The following is a 23879-nucleotide window of genomic DNA, read 5'->3' on the forward strand; positions in this document are numbered from 1 at the left end:
GTACAAGTTTTTTGGCAAAACTAACTTTGAGAACACAGCTTGATTCAAAGATCAAAATAAAATTTTCATTTATTCAAAAAATACTTATAGAGGTATGCCAAGAACTATTCTAAGCCCTGGGGATAGAACAGTTAACTTACATTTTTAGGAAGCTTTCATTCTAGTTGGGAAAACACACACAAGGAAGAAATGGACTATATGGCATATGCAGGAACAGGTAGAAAGGGTGCTAGTAAGGGGACTGCTATTTTAAATAGGGTGATCTGGAAAGGCCTTATGAAGAAGGGAACATCTGAGCAAAGACCTGAAGGGCACACATGAAGGCACAGCATTCCAGGTAGAGTTAACAGTGAATGCAAAGGCCCTAAGCTGACAGCTTTCTGGTTTTCAACCTCTATCTTCCTGCATTGGATTGCTTTACCTATAGCTGGAAAACTACAGTCTACCCTAGTGGGCCACAGAACAGCATGACAATCCCCATCCTTCCCATTCAACCACTCAATCTTGCTTCATTCTATCGTACACCCCATTGGAACAGAAGCACAGAAAGGGCATGTTTACCTGTAATCTATATAACAAAGAGAAGCAGAATCAGGATTTGAGGCTATGCTGGAAGAATGTTGTTTTCTCCAATATCACCAAGTACAAAAAGACATCCCCTAGGAATCAGAAGTGACCCTAAACTGAAAAACTAAATTTATTTCCTTTACCTCTTTCTGAGGGTGGGGAATTGAATAAGTGTCTTCCTTATATTTTTATATTATTTTACATTATATATCTTCTTCAAATATTGTAAAGGAATTGGCATCTCTATTTTAAGTCAGCATGAGTAAAATTCTCTCTGCAACAACAGAATTACTCCCACTGACTATTATTCAACCACTTGGGTTACTCAATTGTACTGAATAAACATGTGAATAATTCTCTACATAGAGGATGAAATCTTGGCAAAAATCTATGAGAGAGTTCTGTTCTAATGTCAACAGTTACCCCATACTTTTTTATTAGGAGAAGTTATTTTTCACTTCTTGAGTTCAACTAAAAAGTAAGGGATGCGGGGGGGTGGTCACTGACTCGGAACTCTCAGACCATGCAAAGAGTCAGATCTGGATAAATTGGGTCCTCAAACCAAGCCAGGAAGGAGCTAATGTTGCTGGCTATACTTTCTTCTCCATTAGGAATCTGAGCAAGTCATAGAGAAACAGAAATAGATATGATGAATAGATGATCATGTGTATGTTCATTCTGATAATTTTTATAAAAAAGTAATTAGCATTCTACACTACCAAGTGTGCAATCAACACATATTGCAAGGAAACTCACAATTTAGCATTTCAAAATGTTTGAACTATTGTAAAGTAGATTTCTTGTACTAGTTACCAGTTTTCATACAGATAAAATAGTATAATTCTGAACATCAAAGATGGTACACAGGAAATTGAACTTCTCATTAAAATAATGTAGTTGATTGAATCTAGTCCTGGAAAAACATTTACTCATAAAAAGCACTTGAAGCTATCTTGTTTTACATGCCATTTCAGTCCTAGCTCTTAAGATAAAATTTTTCAATAAAGAAAAGAATTCAAGTAATGTTGAAACTTTCTGTGGACAGCAAATTATCAAATTAGAAAGGAGCCTTGTTCATCTTACTTTATGGAAAATGAATAATGTTATCTTCTAAAAAATATACTCAAAGTATAATCTCCCTATTTTGGTCAGAGATAGCTCAACTTGTGTGTTGAGTAAAATTTATTCCTGGAAAATAAGGTTCCCAAACATATATAAAGCTTCCATTCCAGAGAAAATAAGGCAGTCAATGCCAGCAAGATGTCAGCAACATACTATCCCTGCTTACAGAATGTCCCTGCCCACAGGAAGACACAGGTCCAGAGGCCTGGGAGAAGGTCTTCCTTCCTGATAGCATCTGAACAAAGACTTTCAATCTCACAGTTACAAATGCGTTCCAGCTCAGAATGATGGATGGATTCCTTTAATACATATAGATGAACTACCTAGCCTGCTCACAATATGTACTATATTAGATTATTCCTCAATTAGACAAGCAAGTGCTTATGGCAATAACAAAGCATGGATTATGCAAAAATTAAAACATAATAGTATTTGATTATATATATACACACATATATGTTATCAGTTTATTTATGTATATGATTATAAGTTACGTATGTTATGTATATGTATACAAGTTATATATATAAATTATGTATATAAGTTATACATATACATATATGTATATAAGTTTATTTATTTACTTTGAGAGAAAGAGAGCAAGCTGGGGAGGGGCAGAGAGAGAGAGAGAGACAGAAAATCTGAAACAGGCTCCACACTGCCAGCATGGAGCTCGACACAGGGCTCGAACTCACGGAACTGTGACATCATGACCTGAGCCAAAATTCAGAGTCAGATGGTTAACTGAGTGAGCCACCCAGGTGCCTTGATCATATATTTTAAAGTATAATGTGAAGATCATAAAATGGCTGGATTTTTCTCATGCATATTATTTTTTGTGGGTTACATTTAGTGTTGGGGAGGACAGAGGATACACATTTTCTCTTCAAAAATCAGGGCCTTCAAAGGACTTTGCTCTGTCCTATGTGTGTAGTTGTGATAACATTCCAATAATTAGGATACAGTTAACCACAATTTAATAGAAATTGTTTAAATCAACTGTTCTCATTCAGTGCAGCTGGGAGAAGGCTACGTCTCACCCACTTATACTAAAAGGCATGCAAAGCAAAAATCCTAAACATTTAATTTCAGCTGAACCAGCAGAGTTGCTGCTTGTCAAATAACAAAGAAATACAAAACTATATTTCAAGTCAGGTTCCCTAGAAAAGCTGAAACAATGACTACAATACATTTAAGGCAACTTTCACCCAAACACGAGTAGACAAAGATTACAGATCATAGGAACATACTAATTTTAAGGAGTTACACCAAGCCAAGTGTTCAAAGAAGTGGTTTTCATTGAGTACATATTTAGTTAGAAAAACAGAACAAAATCTTGAATGAGCTCTAATGTAAATTCTTAAGGTTTTACAATATAGCACAATGGAACAGAGAACTACAAAATAAATAGTTTTAGGAAACAGAAAATATAGTTTCAAAATCTTAAGTTTTAATAATGAAACTCAGAACTGTTATAAACCAAATTATGTCCTGGGAAGATGAAAGGAAGATATAGAGGAAAAATAATAGAAGGCATAAAAGAAAAGATAAGGGATATGGAACTAATCCAGGGCATCCTAAAAAGAGAGAGGGATAGCTGGACAAGAAAAAATAATTAAACAGATAATGGAAGAAAACTTCCCAGAATGATAGAAAGATCTAAGTTTTTAAATAGAAAGTCTTACTGAGTTTAAATAATTTACAAAGAGGTACCTAGAAATTTGTCTGAATAACATAGATAAAGAGAAAATTCTGTAAGCCTACAGATAGAATATATTACAGAAGAAAGAGAATAAAAGTTTCTCATGTAAGCTAAAAACAGAAACAAAAACCAAACAGATTTTCAGAGAAAATCACCATAATACAAGAATGATCTCCTAGCAATTTTTCAGTCTAACAAGACAAGACAACATTTAAGGATATGCAAGAAAGCTAAAATTATACCAATTTTATAATAATTGTAAGTGATTAATGAAGTTCACCAGTGTGAAAATTAAATCAGGGCAAAGATTTCTATCTGGCTGTCTTAATCTGTTTAGGCTCCCACAGCCAAAATACGACAGACTGGGTAGCTTAAACAACAGAGACTTATTTTCTCACAATTCTGGAGGCTGAAAGATGACAGCATGGCTGTTTCTAGTGATGGCTCTCTTTCTGGTTTGTAGATGTTGCCCTCTCCTGTGTCCTCACACAGCAGGGACAGAGGAGAATGTAGCCATCTACAAGCTGTGTTTAAGAAAAGGGAAGAGGGGCACCTGACTGGCTCAGTTGGTAGAGCATATGATTCTTGATCTCAAGGTCATGAGTTCAAGCCCCATTGAAGTGTAAAGCTTACTTAAAGAAAAAGAGAGAGAGAGAGAGAGAGAGAGAGAGAGAGAGAGAGAGAGAGAAAGAAAGACTCAAAGGTGATTCAGCGATTATCAGAGTTGCTACTTCTACCAGAGGCTAGAGTGCACAGGCCCCAGAGAACAAGACTACCTCCAGTTTCAACCAGCAGGCCCACCACCCAGCAGACCCTTGTGGGTGGACAAAGTAAGAAGCAGTGATAAATCTCCTACTCTCATTGCTTCTAAGGAACTCCTCCATCTCCTTCTTGCTTTGCCTCCTAGCTGGTGAACTTCTTGGAATTTTTTTCCCTTTAATGTAGGTATGATTGTTGTGTTTTGCTTTTTTTTTATTAATCCTTTATGCTAAGTCTTTATTTTTTATGTATTTTTTTTAAGTTTATTTATTTTTGAGAGACAGAGAGAGATAGAGCACAAGCAGGGGAGGGGCAGAGAGAGAGGGAGACATAGAATCTGAAGCAGGCTCCAGGCTCTGAGTTGTCAGCACAGAGCCCAAAGCGGAGCTTGAACCCACAAACTGTGAGATCATGACTTGAGCTGAAGCCAGATGCTTAAATGACCGAGCCACCCAGACACCGCTATGCCAAGTCTTTTAAAACATGCCTGACAGCTGCTGAAATAGTAGGCTCCTTCTGTGGTGGTTCACAACTTTCCAGCATATTGGCAGCTATTAGAGTGATGTGATAAGAAAGATGGTATTCCTTGCTGGTATCATTCTATTCATTGCCCTAAGAGATCTCTTTCTTGGGGTATTCACAAATGCATTTTTACTTCCCAGTTTTAGTTGGTATTTTTAACATATGCTAAAACAATTCTTAAGGGCTCTGCTTTTTATCTGAGTGGCAGAGAACAAATGTCTACTAGAAATTAAACAGTTTAATACAGCATCAAGAATAGGCTTCATCTTAGACTCAATGGTGGGCAAATATCGTGAATTAAAAAGGAAAATCTAACATAAAAGTCTTCATCTGTTTGAATATCTCCACAGAATGAAGTAAAACTCAACAGAATAGATAGCAGCCTCTAATTGGATAGGCCTATGCACGCTTGGGTAAGACAGAATATAAAACGAAGATTGTGTCAATAATCCATGGATCCACCACATATTAGAAGACTGCTCGGCTTCTCTGGATTGAAATCCTAATTGGTGTTGAGGGATATTAAGAACCTGATATTCTCTGGAGATGAGTTTTAGTGCACTTAGTCTACTATAACCATTTTGCCTTGGTCATCAATGACTAGTTTGGGGTAAATCCCAAGGTGATCAGAGAACTTCTATGGATTTACATGCTAATCGTAGTAGAAAAGAAAATCACTGAATGAGTTAATCATTCGACACAAACACAAAAATAGAAAAAGCTAAAAAAAACAAAACCTAAAGAAACAGAAAAAATGAATTTGGAAAAAAAAACCCCAAAACTAATAAATCAGTTCCAGAGGTACTTCTTTGAAAAAACACACAAGCAAAATAATAATTAAGCCCATATTTAACCTAATTAAGAAAAGAGAGAGAAGATATAAAACACAAAGAGACATAAATATTAAAAAATTATTATAGATGGGAAGGAAATTAAAATAGTATCATTTCCTCAAATATATGCAATTAAATTTGACAATGTGGAAAAATATGGATGCTTTCTTTGGAAAATAATTTCTAAAACTGACCACAAAAGAAATAAAGATACTGAATATTATCTAACATTTGTTGAATGAGAAAAATAATAGAGCTGCTCTGTAGAAATGATAGAGACCAGATAGTTCAAAGTGAACTCCATCACACTTTCAAGGAATAAGTAACTCCAACTGTCTAAAATGTTCCAGAATATGTGATAAAGGAAAGCTTCCAAATGTCTATGAATTCACTATACCACTGATCACAAAACCAGACAAAAACAGTAAAAAAGAAGAAAAAAAATTAATAACGTTAATGCAAAATGTTGGCCTATAGCTTTGAGTAAGATATTCGAAAAATAACATGAACTTGAATTCACTCTAGAAAGCTGTTATGATATTTCAAACTCTCATAATATAATTCACTATATTGATAGCATTGCAGGTTTTGTTGACCATTTCTCTCAGTAGCCATTCAAGTCCTCTTAGGGGTGCGCTTCCCTTGTAAATCAGAGGCTGGGAGTCTAAAATCTGCATTACCCAGTCACACTTAAATCTATGAACATGGGTGTGATTTTGTTTTCACCAGTCAGGAATGCAAATGAGATTTTGAGGCTTGAATTTAGAACTGAGTTAAGCAGGAAGAGAGGTAGGGAATGGGGGTTCGCTTTGTAATATGGTTTGAAGTAGAACTTTGTGGACCCAGGGACACCAGCTTCCTGATTCATCTTCACTTGAATGGCATTGGCAGCTGCTTTCCAGATGAGGGCAGCGCAGCAAGTACAATACTAAAAGGCTGGGGCCTTATTTGGAATCTCAACCTAGAGCCAGCAACTCTGGCTCTTCAAAAGATTTTGAAAGCCGTTAGATATCTGGTATGAAATCCCTTTCTGCCTAAACTAGCTAGAGTGGTATCTGTTGCCTACAGTTGATAAATAGGTGAAAGGAACAAGAACACATGGCCAGGACCCTTGATGTCTAAAAGACTTTGAGAAAATGCAACTACCTTGATTCCTGTTAGAATTTCTTAATGAAATGGTGATATAGATGGATACTTCCTTAAGGAAATAAAATGTATGTCTTTAAAAAAAATTGGTATTGGGGGCATCTGGGTGGCTCAATCGGTTAAGCATCCGACTCTTGGTTTTGGCTCAGGGATGATTTCACGGTTCACGGGTTCAAGCCCCATGTGGGGCTCTGCATTTACTCTGCAGAGCCTGCTGGGGATTCTCTTTCTTCCCCTCCTCTGCTCACTCTCTATCCCCCGCCAAAATAAATAAATAAACATTAAAAAAATTGGTATTATGCTTACTGGATGAACACTAAAAGCATTCTCATTGAAGTATAACATGAAGTTGCCCATCTTAACTAGAATTTTTTAAGTTATTTTTTCTGGAAGTACCAGCCAATACAATTAGAGAAGTAAAAAGAAAAAAAATGCATAAATATTGAACAGAAAAGAGGCACCTGGGTGGCTCAGTTGGTTAAGCATCCAACTCTTGATTTCAGCTCAGGTCAAGATCTCACAGTCCTTGAGGTTTAGCCCTGCATTGGGCTCCATCTCACATTTCGTGAGATCGAACCCCACACTGGGCTTAGCACTCACAGCACCCAGCCTGCTTGAGGTTCTGTCTCCCTCTGTTTTGCCCCTCCCTCGCTCACACTCCCTCTCCCTCTCCCTCTCAAAATAAAAAACTAAACTCAAAAAAAATTGAGTGTAAGAAAAAAAATTTTTATTTTCATAACTAGAAAATCCAAGAGGATCATCTGAAACTATTAGAAAGACAGATTACCTAGTTATTAAATTAATATATTGAAGTTAAGCTTTTCTGTTTACAAATAACCACACAGAAGAAAATGGGGAGAAATCCCACTTCTAAGCCACCAAATGCAAAAGAAACTAAACAGAACCTAGAAATAAACATAACAAGCAGTATGTCAATTCTATATGCAGATAACTTTAAGGCTCCAAGAGACATAAAAGACATGAACAGTTTCTTACTGCATATGAGTACTTAGTATTTTAAAGACATCTGAACTATAATCTGTACACTTTATATGACTCCAATAAAAATAACAGAATATTCAATATCCATTTTTTGAAACTAGTTTAAGTGATTAAAACGTTTACAATGAAAATAAGCATTCAAGAAAAGCCATAAAAATTCTAAAATGTTAGAGATGAGATAATTTATGGCAATACTTAATAGCTATGAAAACACATTTGGTAGTGACAGTCATTAAAAGGATATAAAGTACTTTCGTGATTAGATGGTGAGTTTTTAGAAATAGTCCTAAACAAATGTCAACAGTTAGTATATGATAAAGGTGGCCCTAACAATTAGGGAGAAAGATTTTTATTTAATTTGTTTTTTAAGTTTTATTTATTAAGTAATCAAGAGGCAGATGCTCTTCCAACTGAGCCAGCCAGAAGAAAGATTAAAAAATAGTAATAACCTCAGATAGAATGATTTATCTTGTACAAAAATGTGTCTAGTGGCATTATTCATAATTCCCAAAAAGTAGAAACAATTCATGTGTTCAACTGATGAATAAGTAGATAAACTAGTATATACATTCAATGAAACATTATCATCAACAAAAAGAAATTAAGTATTGACAATGCTACCCTACAACATTACAATCTTTGTACTCTACAATCATTACAATCTTTGTAATGATTTATTTTATTTTTTAGAATATTTTTTTAAAAATTTTTAAATTTATTTTTGAGAGAGAGAGAGAGAGCAGGGAAGGGTCAGAGAGAGAGGGAGAGAGAGAATGCCAAGCAGGCTCTGCATGTCAGCACAGAGCCTGACACGGGGTTCGAACTTATGAACCATGAGATCATGACCTGAGCCAAAATCAAGAATCAGATGCTTAACTGACTGAGCCATTCAGGTGTCCATAGAATAATAATTTAAACAAACAAAATAACCCATAAAAGTACTAAAACAAAAAAAAAAAAGGGAAAACTTTATTACAATCTTGTGTCAAGAAATTCCTTTTTAAGTAAGACACAATACACAAAAGCCATAAAGAAAATTTTGATAAATTCAAGTAGATAAAAATTTTGTATGTTAACAATATTATAAACTAAATACAAAGTCAAGTGACAAAATGGAAAAAAAATATATAATTACAGCACATTAGCCAAAGTACAAATTTATTTTTAAAAAAAAATTTGTTTACAAAAATTTTTTTAAATTTTTTTCAAAACCTTTTTAAAGATATAATTTATATACCATATTATTAACCATTTAATGGTTTTGAGTATACTCAGAGAGTTGTACAACCTCACAACTATCAGTTTTAGAATATTTTCATCACCCCCAGAAACCTGTATCCATTAATAGTCACTCTCCCATTTCATCCCAAACCAGCTCCCTCCGCCTAGGCAACTTTCTTTCTGTCTCCATAGTTGTACATACTCTGGGTATTCTATTTAAATGGTATTTATTATTATGTGGTCTTTTGTGATTGACTTCTTTCACTTAGCATAATGTTTTTGAGATCCATCCATGTTGTAGGGTAGCATTGTCAATACTTAATTTCTTTTTATTGATGATAATGTTTCATTGAATGTATATACTAATTTACCTACTTATTCATCAGTTGAACATATGAATTGTTTCTACTTTTTGGGAATTATGAATAATGCCACTAGACACATTTTTGTACAAGATTTTATATGGACATATGCTTTCATTTTTCTTGGGTATATACCTAGAAACAAAATTGTCAGGTCATATGGTATTCTATTTTTAAACTTTTGAGGAACTATCAGACTGTTTTCTAAAGTGGCTGCATGCATTTTACATTCCTACCAGAGTGTAGAAGGGTTCCAATTTCTCCATACACTTGAAAACAATTGCTATTATCTGCATCAAGTATTATGTGTTTTATTTTTAATTTTTTTTAAATGTTTATTTATTTTTGAGACAGAGAGAGGCAGAGCATGAACGGGGGAGGGTCAGAGAGAGAGAGGGAGACACAGAATCGGAAGCAGGCTCCAGGCTCTGAGCTGTCAGCACAGAGCCCAACGTGGGGCTTGAACTCACAGACCGTGAGATCATGACCTGAGCCAAAGTCGGACGCCCAACCAACTGAGCCACCCAGGCGCCCCATATGTGGTTTTAATTTGCATATCTCTAATGACTATTAATGTTAAGAATCTTTTGGCCATATCTATATCTTCTTTGGAGACACAGCTATTCAGTTTTTTTTGCCCACTTTTAAATTGCATTGACTTTTTCTATTGAGTTATAAGAGTTCTTTATATATTCTATACGCTAGTGCCTAAACAGAAATATGATTTGCAAGTATTTTCTCAAATTCTGTGGGTTGTCTTTTCCCTTTCTGGATAGTGTTCTTTGAGTTTGTTCCTCTCGACTTCCCTTTCCCAGCATGAAATCTCCACTCTATGAGCAACCTGGACTGGGGGCAGAGTCCCAGTATTCTGGGCCTGCCATACCTAGGGTAGAGCCTCCATTCCATCATGGGGCAGAAATGAAGGAAAAGAGCCCTTAGCCTCTTTGACCACATCTTTTCAGAATTTTGCCTCTTCAACTTGGTGTTGGAGGAAGTGAGAAATGCTGGTGGCCTGCCCCTCCAGGTGAAATACTATCTCCTTTGGTTGGAGATGAAGACACCTGAAGTCTCATCTATTTGGCCATATACATCTGAAGGAAGCGAGGGGGGAAGCAGCAGGTCATGCCTCAAGTGCCACAGACACTTTTCTTCCTAAGATTTGGTACATTTTTTCCAAATAAATGCTTCTTCATTTGCTTTGTTTGCTTAAGACAATTTCCAGAGATTTTAATTGGTTTTTTTTATGATTTTTACCAATTTTAGTTGTTTCCCTGGGGACACATCTACAGGGCTCCTAATGCCACCATTTAGGAAAATGGAACTCTACTAATTTACTTTTAAAAAGGATTTCTAAAAATTTTTAAAGAAGATAAAAACCCTTTATCTTTAATTTGGCTATTCTACCTGTTGCATCTGAATCACAGAATGTTGCATTTAGAAGGAAACTTTAGCAATCATTTGTTACAGTCACCTCCTTTTTCAAATGAGGTAACTGCTCCTTTAATAGATAAAAGACTTAGCTAAGGTTCACACAGCTACTCAATGCAGAACAAATAGAGGATCTGCTGCCACTTGATTGACACATTTTTTAATGTCAACTTGAGAAGGAGGTCTTTACATGACCAACTTTGTGAGGCCAGGCAGGAGGGAACAACATTATCATTGCTTTCTTTACATATGTATCATACCTTCATGATGTACAGCACCTTTTTTTTTTTTTTTTTTTTTTTTTTTTGCCTGATGTGTTATGTGCTGTGAAGACAGGAAGGCAAGGGAGTGTCCAGAATGAGCACGAGAATGAGTAGGAGGTGGCTGGGGCCACTGCGGCTGACATCTTTGTCAGCAGCACATATGATATCTTTTGAATGGTTATTTTTGACAGGCGAGGAGGTCTGTCATATTGAGGATATGAAGCAAATTATGTTAGGCACCAATTTCAGTCATTTGTTTTATCTTTGTTTTTACCAATTTTAGTCATTTGAAATACTCTCCTACACCTTTTTCTACAATCCAAGTTTACTTAGTGGTTTCAACATGTTTTGTACTAAAAATCGTTTCTGATTCACAAAAGAAATCTTAGGTTAGACTGACAGCATGAGGGTAATTATATAAGTACAAGCAGGACTGATATTCTGGGGATATAAATGTGCCTACAAGTGAATGTTAATTGCGAAAGGTAATCATGTCACTTAATAGCAGTTAATTTGCTGGCTGCAGATAAATATATATTTTTAAAATTCACCAAATTCCCAACAATTGCATCAGTCCACTCTTCATTGTCTGGTATCTACCCTTTCCCACTGCTACCTCTGAGCTAAGAGAATACAAGCACATATGCACAGATGAAAAAAGCCACAAAACCTTCTCATCCTTCAAATCTCTGCTTCCCTCAGCCAGGCAAAATGCCCAGCTGCCTGACTTTGAGGTCAGGTTGCAACACATATTTATGTAAAATATCTCCTTGAGGCTAGCAGTTTTAATATAATATTTCCAGTTTTGAATTACTGCTGAGTTTTGTTTTATTTGATCCTTGATGCAGCTTTTGAAAAGATACAATCAAAAAGCAACTAAAATGTAATACAAATGAGGTAGGATGGGATAAGATGAAATGACAACGTACATTTGAAAGAAATGCATTATGTGAAAGGAAGAAGATGGAGAAAATTAGAAATAAAAAATGATAAAAATATAATGAAGGAAAAAATGACTAAGAGCAAAGTGGACAACGGTGTAAGAAAAACTGGAAAAGATGGAAAAGACAATAAAATGATTGGAAAGATGTAAACATGTAAATAGTATAGTTTCAACTGCTAATTGTATACTTTCCTGTGCTCATATTTCTACTCCTGCTAATCATCACTGCCAGTGTTATTTCTATTTCTTTTCAGCTAGAACATAAAGACTTACATGATATAAGCACCAAAGCATGCCTTTTGGATAATTTTGTATTATCATTCCAAACTTCAAAATAACATCATCCATTGCTAATTCAAAGCAAAAACTTTTGTAGACATATAAATGATGTAATGTACTTAGTATTAGGCTAGATGTTAAACACATAGGAAATATTTTTCTTGATAAAATATTTGGGTTGGAGTAATTGCCTCTTTCTCCCTGCACCAATTCTGAATTATGTCAAGGCATGGATTTGTTACAGAATCAAAGGAATATCTTTGGACAGTATTAATTAAATCTGGATAGAAGCCTGAGAGATTCGCCTGTAAACAAAACACAGGAGATCTGTGGCGTGATCTTTCTGAGAATTCTTTTCACATCTAAGAGAATTTTCCTGCAGAGCTGTAAGAATAACAATTTCATTGCTGCATCTTCCAGGTTAAGAGGTCTCTGGATTTGTGAAGAGCCATTGACCTATTTTCCCCAAGTGTCTCTGTTAACAGGACAACATATCTTGGTCATCTGGTTTTCCTACCTACAACAAATTCGAAGACAAAAATGAGAAAGCAGGAGGTAACAGCTCAAAACAGATGTGACTATTCGGGGATTAAGGAACAGGTGACAATGAGAGATGTGAGAGAAAACTCTCCCAGAACCTGAACATGGGCTCAAAGTTTTTACAGAAAGTATAGAACTCTAGGAGTAATGAAACATAGTTAATACTTTATAAACAGCCAGATGATAGAGATAATATACAGATAAATGAATAGATACGTGATAGAAAGAGGGCAGAGAGAAAAGAAAAGAAAAGAAAAGAAAAGAAAAGAAAAGAAAAGAAAAGAAAAAAGAAAAGAAAGGAGAAAAGAAGAGAGAAAGGAAGGAAGGAAGGAGGGAGGGAGGAAGGAGGGAGGGAGGGAGGGAGAAGGTACCTTTGAAAATAGGTTTGTATCCCCATAGAGTGAGGAAGTTCATGTAGTTCATCCATGGATAGATTGGCTTATCAATTCTAACGCTCTGCAGCTTCAAATCCTAAACTACTACCTGTAGCTTCAATATCTTCCAACTTCTATAGTGGAGGATTTCATTTTGTTAATCCTAAACTTGCATAATGGGGATTTGAGAAGCCAACCTAACATTTTAGTTCCATTTTCACCTTTCCATGAAGATTTAGTCTTATGTTCCACGTTAATGAATGGCTCGGCCTGTGTTCAGGGATCCTGATCCTCTGAGACCGTGACTCCTTCTCCAATTTTCTTGGGTGCTTGATCATCAGCAGGCTGCTCACTGTGGCTCTTCACTGATTCCCACTGCCCCCTTGCCCAACCTTCTCCCACTGCTGACAACAACACTCATTCTACTGCCAGGGGTCTGTCTGACCTTAAACCTCTGGCCAGCCTATCCTGTCATCACTCAGGCCTGGATTATAACATACTGAAACATGGACAGGAGCTCAAGATGTGTTCATCCCCAATGTTCAGAAGGGAAGGATCAGAGTAAGCATTCTCGTAAGATATCATTAATAAATATTAAAGAAAACACAAGGATCTCCAATGAGTGCATTTCCAGATGTCTGGGAAAACCATTCACGCAGGAAACATTGTTTTTTTAACAAAAGTACAGGTAAATGTACATATTTGCTCATTATTCCATTTGGCACAAACATATTTAAGATAAGCATTTAAAGTGCCACTTAATGTAAGTATAGTGCTAGGTATAGAGACATTAAAGCTCTCGTCAACCTCAGAGGCTCTGGTCTGGGCAGGGGCCTGGGGCGAAGTTGCTTCTGCTTATAGAAATGGAAAGAATATTACCAGAAGTGAAAAGTCTCAGCGTTCACATTACCTCTTACATCTAGCCCAACATTCACGTGAAAGACAGAGGTCACACCCTAAATCACTCAGTCTAGATACTTCTCCATATTAAGCATTTTCTCTTTTCAGTGTCTTTACAAAGTCTTCACAGGGAAAGGCTGGCAATCAGGTCATCCTGCCGCTCATGGCTACACCATTAGACTGTGCTCAGGTTTAAAAGATTGGACAAAACCTCCCTGGTAACTGCACCCCTGAGGCTGCCCACATGGATCCTGCCCTGCACAGTGGCCTACTTCAGGTTCCAAGCGCCTTTTTTCATTAGAGCAATTTGCCTTGTCAGGAAAGCAGCAACAGTCAAAAGCCAGTGATCCTATTCCTTTTGCACTGTTCTCCATTCTAATGTGCAAAACAGCACACTTCATCCCTCAGTGAAGAAAAATAATTATATTTTATGATGAAGTCTTTTTATTGAGAGGAAAATTCATTACAAAGCCATTATCTGAATATCAAGACATTCCCCCATATTTGGAAAGAAGTGCATCAAAGAAAAGTTTGTCCCCATTTTTTTTTTTTTTTTTTTGGTCTGTATTGGCCATCTTTATTTTATTGCTGTATTCACCTGAGTGGAGGGTCACCAATAAATCTCAATTTTGTTCAGAGGTAGCATTATGACTGAGAAAATTGAGGAGTAAGGTTCATACCATATGATCAAGGCAACCCATTTATCAAAAATATTCTGACAGAGAAAATAAAGTGAACTATTTTGTGCTATTAATCATGGCACCAAGTATGAATAAAATCAAGGTCGATGCCAGTTACTCTTGAATTGATTCGAAAGGGAAAAACCAAGTGAGTTAAGTAACCCTAAACTGATCACATTAATGCAGTGATGCAGGCAAATATTCTTCATGTCTTATAAATAAATTTTACAAATTTGTAAATACTCCTTGAGCTGTTTCTCAAGTGTATTAATTTCCTGTATCTTTTTTTAACTTGCTTCCTGGGTTCCTATGACATAGTAATAAAATGCTTAAACACTAGACAGAGGCAAAACATGACATACCACCAAACTGCTATGTCCATCACTGAGGAGGCACAGAATCATCAATCAATCAACGATTGACTAGTGAGTTGATAGAGTCAGAACGGACTTGATGCCAGGCACTGTACTACTTATACCGTGACACAATAGGAACTGTGCTATCAACAGGACAGAATTTTGCCTTCAGAAGCAGAGGTTCACTTCTGTTTGACATGTTTTTGACAGCCAAGTGGATTTTTAACTCTGCCCAACTTGTCTTCTGTCCTATGAGACAAATATCAATGCCAGCAAGAGGACCCGTTTTAGCTAGAGGATGAAGTATATTAACTGGCCAAGCGTAAGTAGTATTCCAAGATATTCTTCCAATAAGAAACATACTGAATTTTAGAAACTCTAAGCAGGTTTTGTCTAGTGTTTACACTATGAATTATACATTACGAATGCTTCACATTTGTGTTCTCAAAATTATGAAATGAGGTAATGTACACAAAATTGTCTCATAAATTCTAAAGCTTTGCAGATAAAAATGTGTCTCTGTAATGTTGGTTTTCATAGGAAAGAAACTATAGAACGGAGTTATACTTGGTTAGTCATTACTGATAGCCATTCAATCATTGCAACACATTACAGACAGTCAGATTTATAAGCAGTTTCATAAGAATAAACATGTCTAGTGGCACCTGGGTGGCACAGTCGGTTAAGCGTCCGACTTTGGCTCAGATCATGATCTCACAGTTCATGAATTCGAGACCCACGTCGGGCTCTGTGCTGACAGCTCAGAACCTGGAGCCTGCTTCTGATTCTGTGTCTCCCTCTCTCTCTGCCCCTCCCCCACTCATGCTCTGTCTCTCTGTCTCTCTCTCTCTCAAAAATGAATAAACATTAAAAAGAATAAACATGTTTAACGGTCCTGCCAGAAGAGGGACACACCCTTCCAGTTGTCTCACATCTGCAAAAATCCACATATGGGAACTCTGGAATCCAACCATTAATGGCAGAGCTATCCCATCAACATGTAACTACTCAACCTCTGGGATTTTACTTAAGAGACAAACTGTTTTAATTTGAGCCTCTGTATGTTTGAGACTCTTTATCATAGCAGCTTAACCTATCTCTTAACTAATACTTCCAATCACTATCTGTTTAAATATGTTTATTCCCAAAAAATTGTATAATGTTGCCTTATATGTTTTTTGAAATCCACGAAGACTATCGTGTCAGAGAGGTCATTCTATTTCCATCTGTTTACTCAAACAACAGTGCAGTGGATATTTCTGCACAGTCTTAGTGTGTACCTTTCTAAGAGTTTTGAGTTTTTCAGCTTATACTAAACATGCAGTTGCAAGATGTATAAGCACATTGCTTCACTAAGTAGCTGCCACTTTGCTCTTCAAAATCTCATCAGTTTTTATTGCACCAGCAGTGAATGAAGATCTCTCTTTCCAACACCCTTGCCAACACTTAGTATTATCCAACTTCATAATATTTTTGTCAACCTGGTTGATGGAAATTGGTATCTGTAGTTGTTTTATATTCACCTTATTCTTGCTTATTTGGGTTTTACTGTTACTCTTTTTCTATCTTCTTGAAATAAACACTTATCTCATTTTTTTCAGTTATTTTTGGTACATGAAAAATGTATGAAATGTGTCATTTCCCCCTAAGTACTGCATTAACTATATTTCACATATTTTAGCATACAATGTTTTCCTGGTCATTCATTTCTAAAAATTTAATAATTTACTTACTGAGTTCCTAATTAACCAGATAATTATTTAGTGTCTTTCTCTTTTGTTTTTTGGGTTTTTTTAGTATGCTTCTAGTCACATAGGACTTTTTTATAGGTAGTCATTTATTACTGATTTGTAGTAATACCACATTTTGATTAGGAAATTTAGCCTGTATAATATTAATGTTTTAAAAATTATTGGAGCTCTTCTAGGGGACTAGCATATTGTCAATGTTTGTAAATATTCTATACATTTTGGAAGGAACATGAATTTGGTATTTGTTGAATATAAGGATAAATTTATGTACTCATATATACACATAAATACACATAAATACATACACAAGCTTATTGATCTTACTATTGAATTTTTCTATACCTTTACATATATTTTATTTGCTTAATATATCTGTTCCTGAGTGAGTCCTCTAAACATTTCCAGCTCTTATTCATAACATCCTGCATGCACCACTCCCCACCCCCAGGGACAAATGGGATCAAATAGCACCTCCCAGAAACTAGAAGCTAAACTTATACTCAAGGCTATGTTTTTCTCGTTCATGTAATTTTTTCACCGATACTCTTAAATACTATGTATGATATATACCTAAGGATTTATTTAACTGTCCCTTTGGGGAGATGAGAATTCAGCTGTTCCCTTACTATCACCATTTCTTAATAAAAGAAAATTTAAATATATCATTTAATTAGGAAGTACTCTATGGTAAGATCAAATTACTGTGAAATAAAATAACACCTTTAGACTGAAAAATATTATGTATGCACTTTAATAAGAAAGAGTTGAAAAGGGAAAATAATTAGATGATACATTAAAATGTCTTCCTATTGATTTCTTCTTTGCATTTTCTGACCAATTCCCTATAAATTATGGTAACTTCATGGTAAAGAAATCTTAATTAAAATGCCAAGTGCAAAAGGACAGGATTTGGCTGACAAAATATGTAAATGCAAATAAAAAAGACTGTAGGGAAAGCGAGACTTCATCGAAGGTGACATGATTGCGGAAAGAAGATGTGCTGAGCAAGCACCTCAGCAGAACAAGCAATTTGGGGCAGTGCCATAAGCTGCAGGCAATATAGAAAAAACACACTGAAAATGTAATTGAGAACAGCTTGGGTAATTAGACCCCAAAACGGCATCAATCTTTAGGACTGCAAAGGCAGAGGAAAACAAATTGACAATAAATAAGAAATAATGATAATGCAAAAACAACAAACACACATATAAGGAGAAGCACAACTTGCTTTGACTTTTGGGTAAACAGCATTATAAAAGTCTGTTTTCAAGTTAAATGTATACAGATGTAGATTTATACATATGTGTGTGCTCCTTTATGTGTGTATATGCAAATGAAGAGATATACTAGCACAACATAAGTGTCTTAAAAGCAAAATGGTGTTCTGCAGCCCCCAGAGTCTGTAAAGATATTCTAAAGGAATGTCCCTTCTTTATAACAGAAGTTGGGATAGGGAATCAGGACAAAGAGAGTATACAGTGTAAGAAGTCTTCCAAAAGAAGTCATCCTCATTAGTTTTTTCCCCTAACTAATGAAGTCTTGTTATGGACAAAGCAAAGAGAAAAGTGAAATTGTTATTGTTTCAAAAAATAACATGGAATCTATTAAATGTGAAAGAACAATCAGCGACAGAAGGAAGACTCAATAAAAGGGTGCTTTTCCATCTAGTTTGCCTAAATGGCACCTAGTCTAGAGGCTAAATAACTCTCAGTTTCTATTTCAGAAAATGATCAAACCACAGATATAATTATATAATCTTAGGGCTTATCAAACACAGATTACTTGTGAATATCATATCTTTGACTATACTGTACTTTCCACTTGACATTTCCCACTTACCCTCTTTATATTTCCTTTCTCAGACATGGGTGTATTTGAACAACACTTAATATTAAAGGCATATTCCAAAGGTGGACTTGCCTAAGGCTAAGTACATGGTATAATAACAGTCACTAGGGTAGCCCAATAAATAAATTACCTACTTCTCTAAAACCAGAGGTAGAATAAATTTCCTTAATGAAATTGTCATGTCTCCACTCTCTCAAACTCAAGATTATCTAAGCCGACTCACTCATTCAAAAAATATCTATTGAACTCTTACCATGTTTCAGGTGCTATGATAAGATCAGTATCACTATCTAGAGTATGGAAAAACAAAAACAACACCAAAAATCCCAGCCCTTGGGGCACCTGGGTGGTTCACTGTGTTAAGCATCTAACTTTAGCTCAGGTCATGATCTCACAGTCCGTGAGTTCAAATCCCATGTCGGGCTCTGTGCCAAAAGCTCAGAGCCTGGACCCTGCTTCTGATTCTGTCTCTCTCTCTCTCTGCCCCTCCCTGGCTTGCACACAGTCTATCTCAAAAGTAAATAAACATTTAAAAAAATTTTAAAGTCCCAGCCTTCGTGGAATTTATATTCTATTGTAGTGGCAGACAGTGAGAAAAATAAGAAAAGGTATATAGTACATTAAATGGTGATGATTGCTAAAGAATAATACAAAACAAAGGATGGAGATGGGCAATAAGGTGACAGTAGAAATTCAATAGTAATCATATTTAGGATGTAAAATATAATTTGTGAAATAAAAAAACACATAAAATAGAATAAGTGAAATGAATGGATGAGCTGGTGAGTTAGAAGACTGCATCAAGAAAATTTTCCCATAAAATTGTAGAAAAGGACAAAAAAAATGAAAACGTAATAGTTACATGGTAGGAGAGATGGATATGTTTATATCTGCATAATGAAGTCCTAGAAGGAGGATAATATTTTTTCAAAAGGAAAAAAATATTTGAAAAAAAATGAAGACAAATGGTCTTCAAACTGAAAGGGTCACAATCTAACAACTTCTCACCACCTCCGTGCTACTACCTTAACCCAAGTTGTCACCTCTGACCTGGATAACTATAGTAGCCTCCTAATAGCCTAATAGCCTCTGAATAGCCTCCACTCTTTTCCTCCTAAATCCAGTCTAACATAGCAGTTACAGGAAACTATTCAAATTATAAACCATAACACATCACTGTTCTCTCAAAACCCTATAACTGCCACTCTGATTAAAAGTCAGTATTTTTACATGGAGTATCCAGATACTGGTTTCTAAACCACTCCCCAATAAAAGTCACCAGGGTTCCTTGAAGAAAGGGCTGATTCTAGAACTGAGGCAGGAAACACACAAAATTAACTTGCAGCATCTTGTGACAGAAAGCACGGGAAGTGTCCAAATTAAATACAACAACGGGGGTTTGTCAAAGGGATAGAGGAGCCAACTGAAAGAGTTCCCAATGGCCAGAGTTAGAACAACATAAACACAAAATGTAATGCAGTACTGAATTATAACCTAAAGTAAAAAAAAATAAAAATCTAGGAGTCCATACAGATATAAATATTTAAATAAACAAATACATAAAGTAGAAGAAATAAATTTCCTATGCAGAAGAATCCCAAGCAATTTATGCAGACACCTGCACTCAGGAACAATGGAACTGGTAGGACATAACAATAATGTCAGGTGGAAAATAACACTCTACTCTTTGAATGTGGGCTATGCATAGTGACTTTCTAGCAAAGAGTACAGCATGGAAATGGGAGGGAAAAAGAACAACTTTACAGTAGATAAACCTGATAAGCAGTACTCCATCAAGGTGATCAAGATTAAAAACAATAGTGATAAGTCATACAGATAGGATGTACCGTCAATGTGATAGGATAAAAATGGCACTTTACCTCTGTGGTCTTTCTTCCAAAAACATATATAAGCTAAATCTATCATGAGTTAGACATCAGAAAAATTACAATTGAGGAACATTCTATAAAATATCTGGCCTAGAATCCTTGAAACTGTTAAAAGTTATCAAAAATAAAGAAAGTCTGAGAAACTGTCACAGCCCAGAGAAGCCAAAGTATACTAACCTGAATGGGATCTCAGAACAGAAAAAGAACATTAGGTAAAAACTAAGGAAAAATGAATAAAGTGTGGATTTAGTTCTTTTAAAACATAAATTCTTACAATGATCTGAATTCCTCTACGTGTCCTGGCTTTCTAGTATTTTCTAGCCATATCTCCTACTATTTCTCCCATCTTGATCAGTTCTTTGTTTTGTTTTGTTATGTTTATTTATTTATTTTGAGAGAGAGAGAGAGAGAGAGAGAGAGAGCAAGGAGGGGGAGGCCAGAGAGAGGGAAACAGAATCCTAACCAGGCTCCATGCTGTCAGCACAGAGCCCAAAATGGGGCTTGATGTCACAAACCATGAGATCATGACCTAAGCCCAAATCAAGAATCAGACACTTAACCAGTTGAGGCACCCAGGTATCCATCTTGCTCAGTTCTAACCACAATGTTCCCTACCATTCTTATGCTCCAGAATGTTCTGACCTCAGGCTTTTCACCAGTTGTTCTCATTACCTGGAACTCTCTTCCCCAGTTATCCCAAGACTCACTCTGACTGCCTTCAAATTTTGTTCAAATGCAACCTATTCAATGAAGCCTATACCCTGATTACTGCAGTTAAATCATAAACTGGTCCCCCCAACAATCTCAGACCACTCTAACCTTAACACTGTGTAACAAATGATATACTATACTTATTTATTATATTTATTATAGATCACTACTCCTCATCCTCTTCCCTCTCAATTAAGTTACATGTTCAATAAGTAAAAAATCTGTGATGCTATTTATAGATATATTCTGATATAAATACATTCTGTTTATAGATACATTCTAATAGAAATACATTCTGTTTACAGATACATTCTAAACACCTAGAACAATGACTAGATAGAGTGGGTTTTTAATATATATTTCCTGAATAAATTAATAGATTGCCAAACAGATGATATAAGAAAAAAATACACACATAGAACTATTTCAGAAAAATTTTAAAACACTGCTATGGCCTAAAAGTTTGTCTTCCCAAAATCCACATGTTGAAATTCTAAACCTCAAAGATAATGCTATTAGTTGATGGGGCCTTTGGGAGATACTAAAGTTATAAGGGCAGAGCCCTCATGAAATGGGATTAATGCCTTATAAGAGAGGCTTCAGAGAGATCCCTAGTCCCTTCCACCATGTGAGGATCCAGAGAGAAAGTGCAAGCCATGAACCAAGAAAAAGGATTTCACCAGAATGTGACCATGCTGGCACTTTGATCTTGGACTCCCCAGCCTCCCAAACCGTGAGGAATAAATCTCTGTTGTTTATAAACTACCTAGTCTGTATTTTGTTATAGCAGCCTTTGAACAGACTAAGACAAATATCAAATACAGAAGAAAGATTCTAAAAACTTCAAGACCAAAAGAGCAAAACAACTTCCAAAGAACAAGAATTAGGTTAACATAAGACACCCTCAACAGTCACACAAGGTTTAAGACTACAGTGAGGAAATATTTGAACTATTAAATGAAGAGAACTTTAACATCACAATTTTGCATTCTGCAAAGTGGCAGTCAAATGTGAACGTACAATGAAAATATTTTCAGACATTTAAATTATCTAAAACATTGTCATTTGAAAAGCACACTGAATAGTTTCTGAGGAGCTGGACCAATAAGAAGAGAAAAAAATCCAAGAAATGCTGAAATAGTTAGGGAAAGGTAGCAATAGTGATAAAAATTAATTGGAAAATCTATTTAAATCTACCTAAAACAAATAAAGTAAATATGAAGAAAAGGAAAAATGAAAGGAAGGATAAGAGGGAGGATGGGAAGAAAGGAGGGAGGAAGGAAGGAAGGAAAAGAGGGAAGCAATTTCAAATAACCCAGATTTAAAATTCTAGATGATACTAACGTTACTGAAGGGGTGAAAGGGAGTTCAAGGGGTCTATGAGCATGCCAAGAAGATTCAAACATTCTTATTTTCCTAAATGCAGAGATAGATATAAATGTAACAGTAACAAAGAAAAAAAGGAAAAAAGAAATTTTGTAGGAGAGAGAACTGAAATGAAAAGTAAACAAGTAAGAAATAAGTCCAAAATACCTGCAATCACAATCAATATAAATAAATTGATTAAATTTATTAGTTACAAAACAGAAACTGTTAGATGGCTTTTAAACCTCCAGCTACAGTTCAATTAGAAAATACTCAAGTGACACTTGAGGACAGAAAAGCTAAAAGTGAGAAAAATGATGGTAGGCACATACTATTCAAAACAAAGCTGGTATGGTCATTTTGTTTTCAGACAAATTCAACTTTAAGTGAAAAATTGGTATTATAGATGTGATTGCTTCATGAAGATGAAAGATCCAGTTTATTAAAAATTTTTATAACTACAGATATACTGTACCTAGTAAAAAGTCACAGAATTTATAAAATCAAAATTAATAGACTTCTAAGGAGAAATTGGCAAATCTTCCAATCAGAGGACAAGACTAAAACACAGCTCTTTAAAGGAAAAATAGGTACATCAGGATTATGGAATAGGTATCATACATACAGAGATTATTTGACTACACCAAAATTAAGTTAGAAATTAATAAAAATACAAATAAAAATTCCCACATATTTGGAAATAGAGCGTACTTTCTAAGTAACTCTTCTTTCAAAGACAACATAATGAAAACTGCATAATCATGAAAAGACTGTATGTCAAAATTTGAAGCTACAGCAAAACAGTACTGAAAGGGAAATTAAATATCTCAAATAATTACCAAGTAAACAAACAAATGACAATAATTAATAAGTTCAACACACAACTTAAGAGTTTAAGAGAGAAAAGAATGAAACCAAAAAAATAGAAAAAGTAATAAAGGTAAAAGCAAATATTGGTGAAATAGAGAACAAAATGAGGCTCAAAAAGTCAATGTTGGTTGTTCAAAAAAATGAACAAAGCACAAACCTCTAACAAAATTGATAAAGGAAAAAAAAGAAGATATATATAAATAACATTTTGAATAAGAGGAGATATTATTAGAGATAAAACAGATATTAAAGATGTAACAAATGTATCAATATACTTATGATGAGTAATTTTAAAACTTAGTTGCTTGGAAACATTTCTAAAAAATGTAACTTGCCACAACTGATTCCAAAAAATAGAAAAATGAAGACTCATAATTGAAACCATAGCTTAAAATCATCCCATAAGAAAATAATAGTCTCAAATGATTTACAAGTGAGTTCCACCA

This window comes from Panthera tigris, chromosome B1 (assembly GCF_018350195.1).
Source record: "Panthera tigris isolate Pti1 chromosome B1, P.tigris_Pti1_mat1.1, whole genome shotgun sequence".
Taxonomy (NCBI): Eukaryota; Metazoa; Chordata; class Mammalia; order Carnivora; family Felidae; genus Panthera; species Panthera tigris.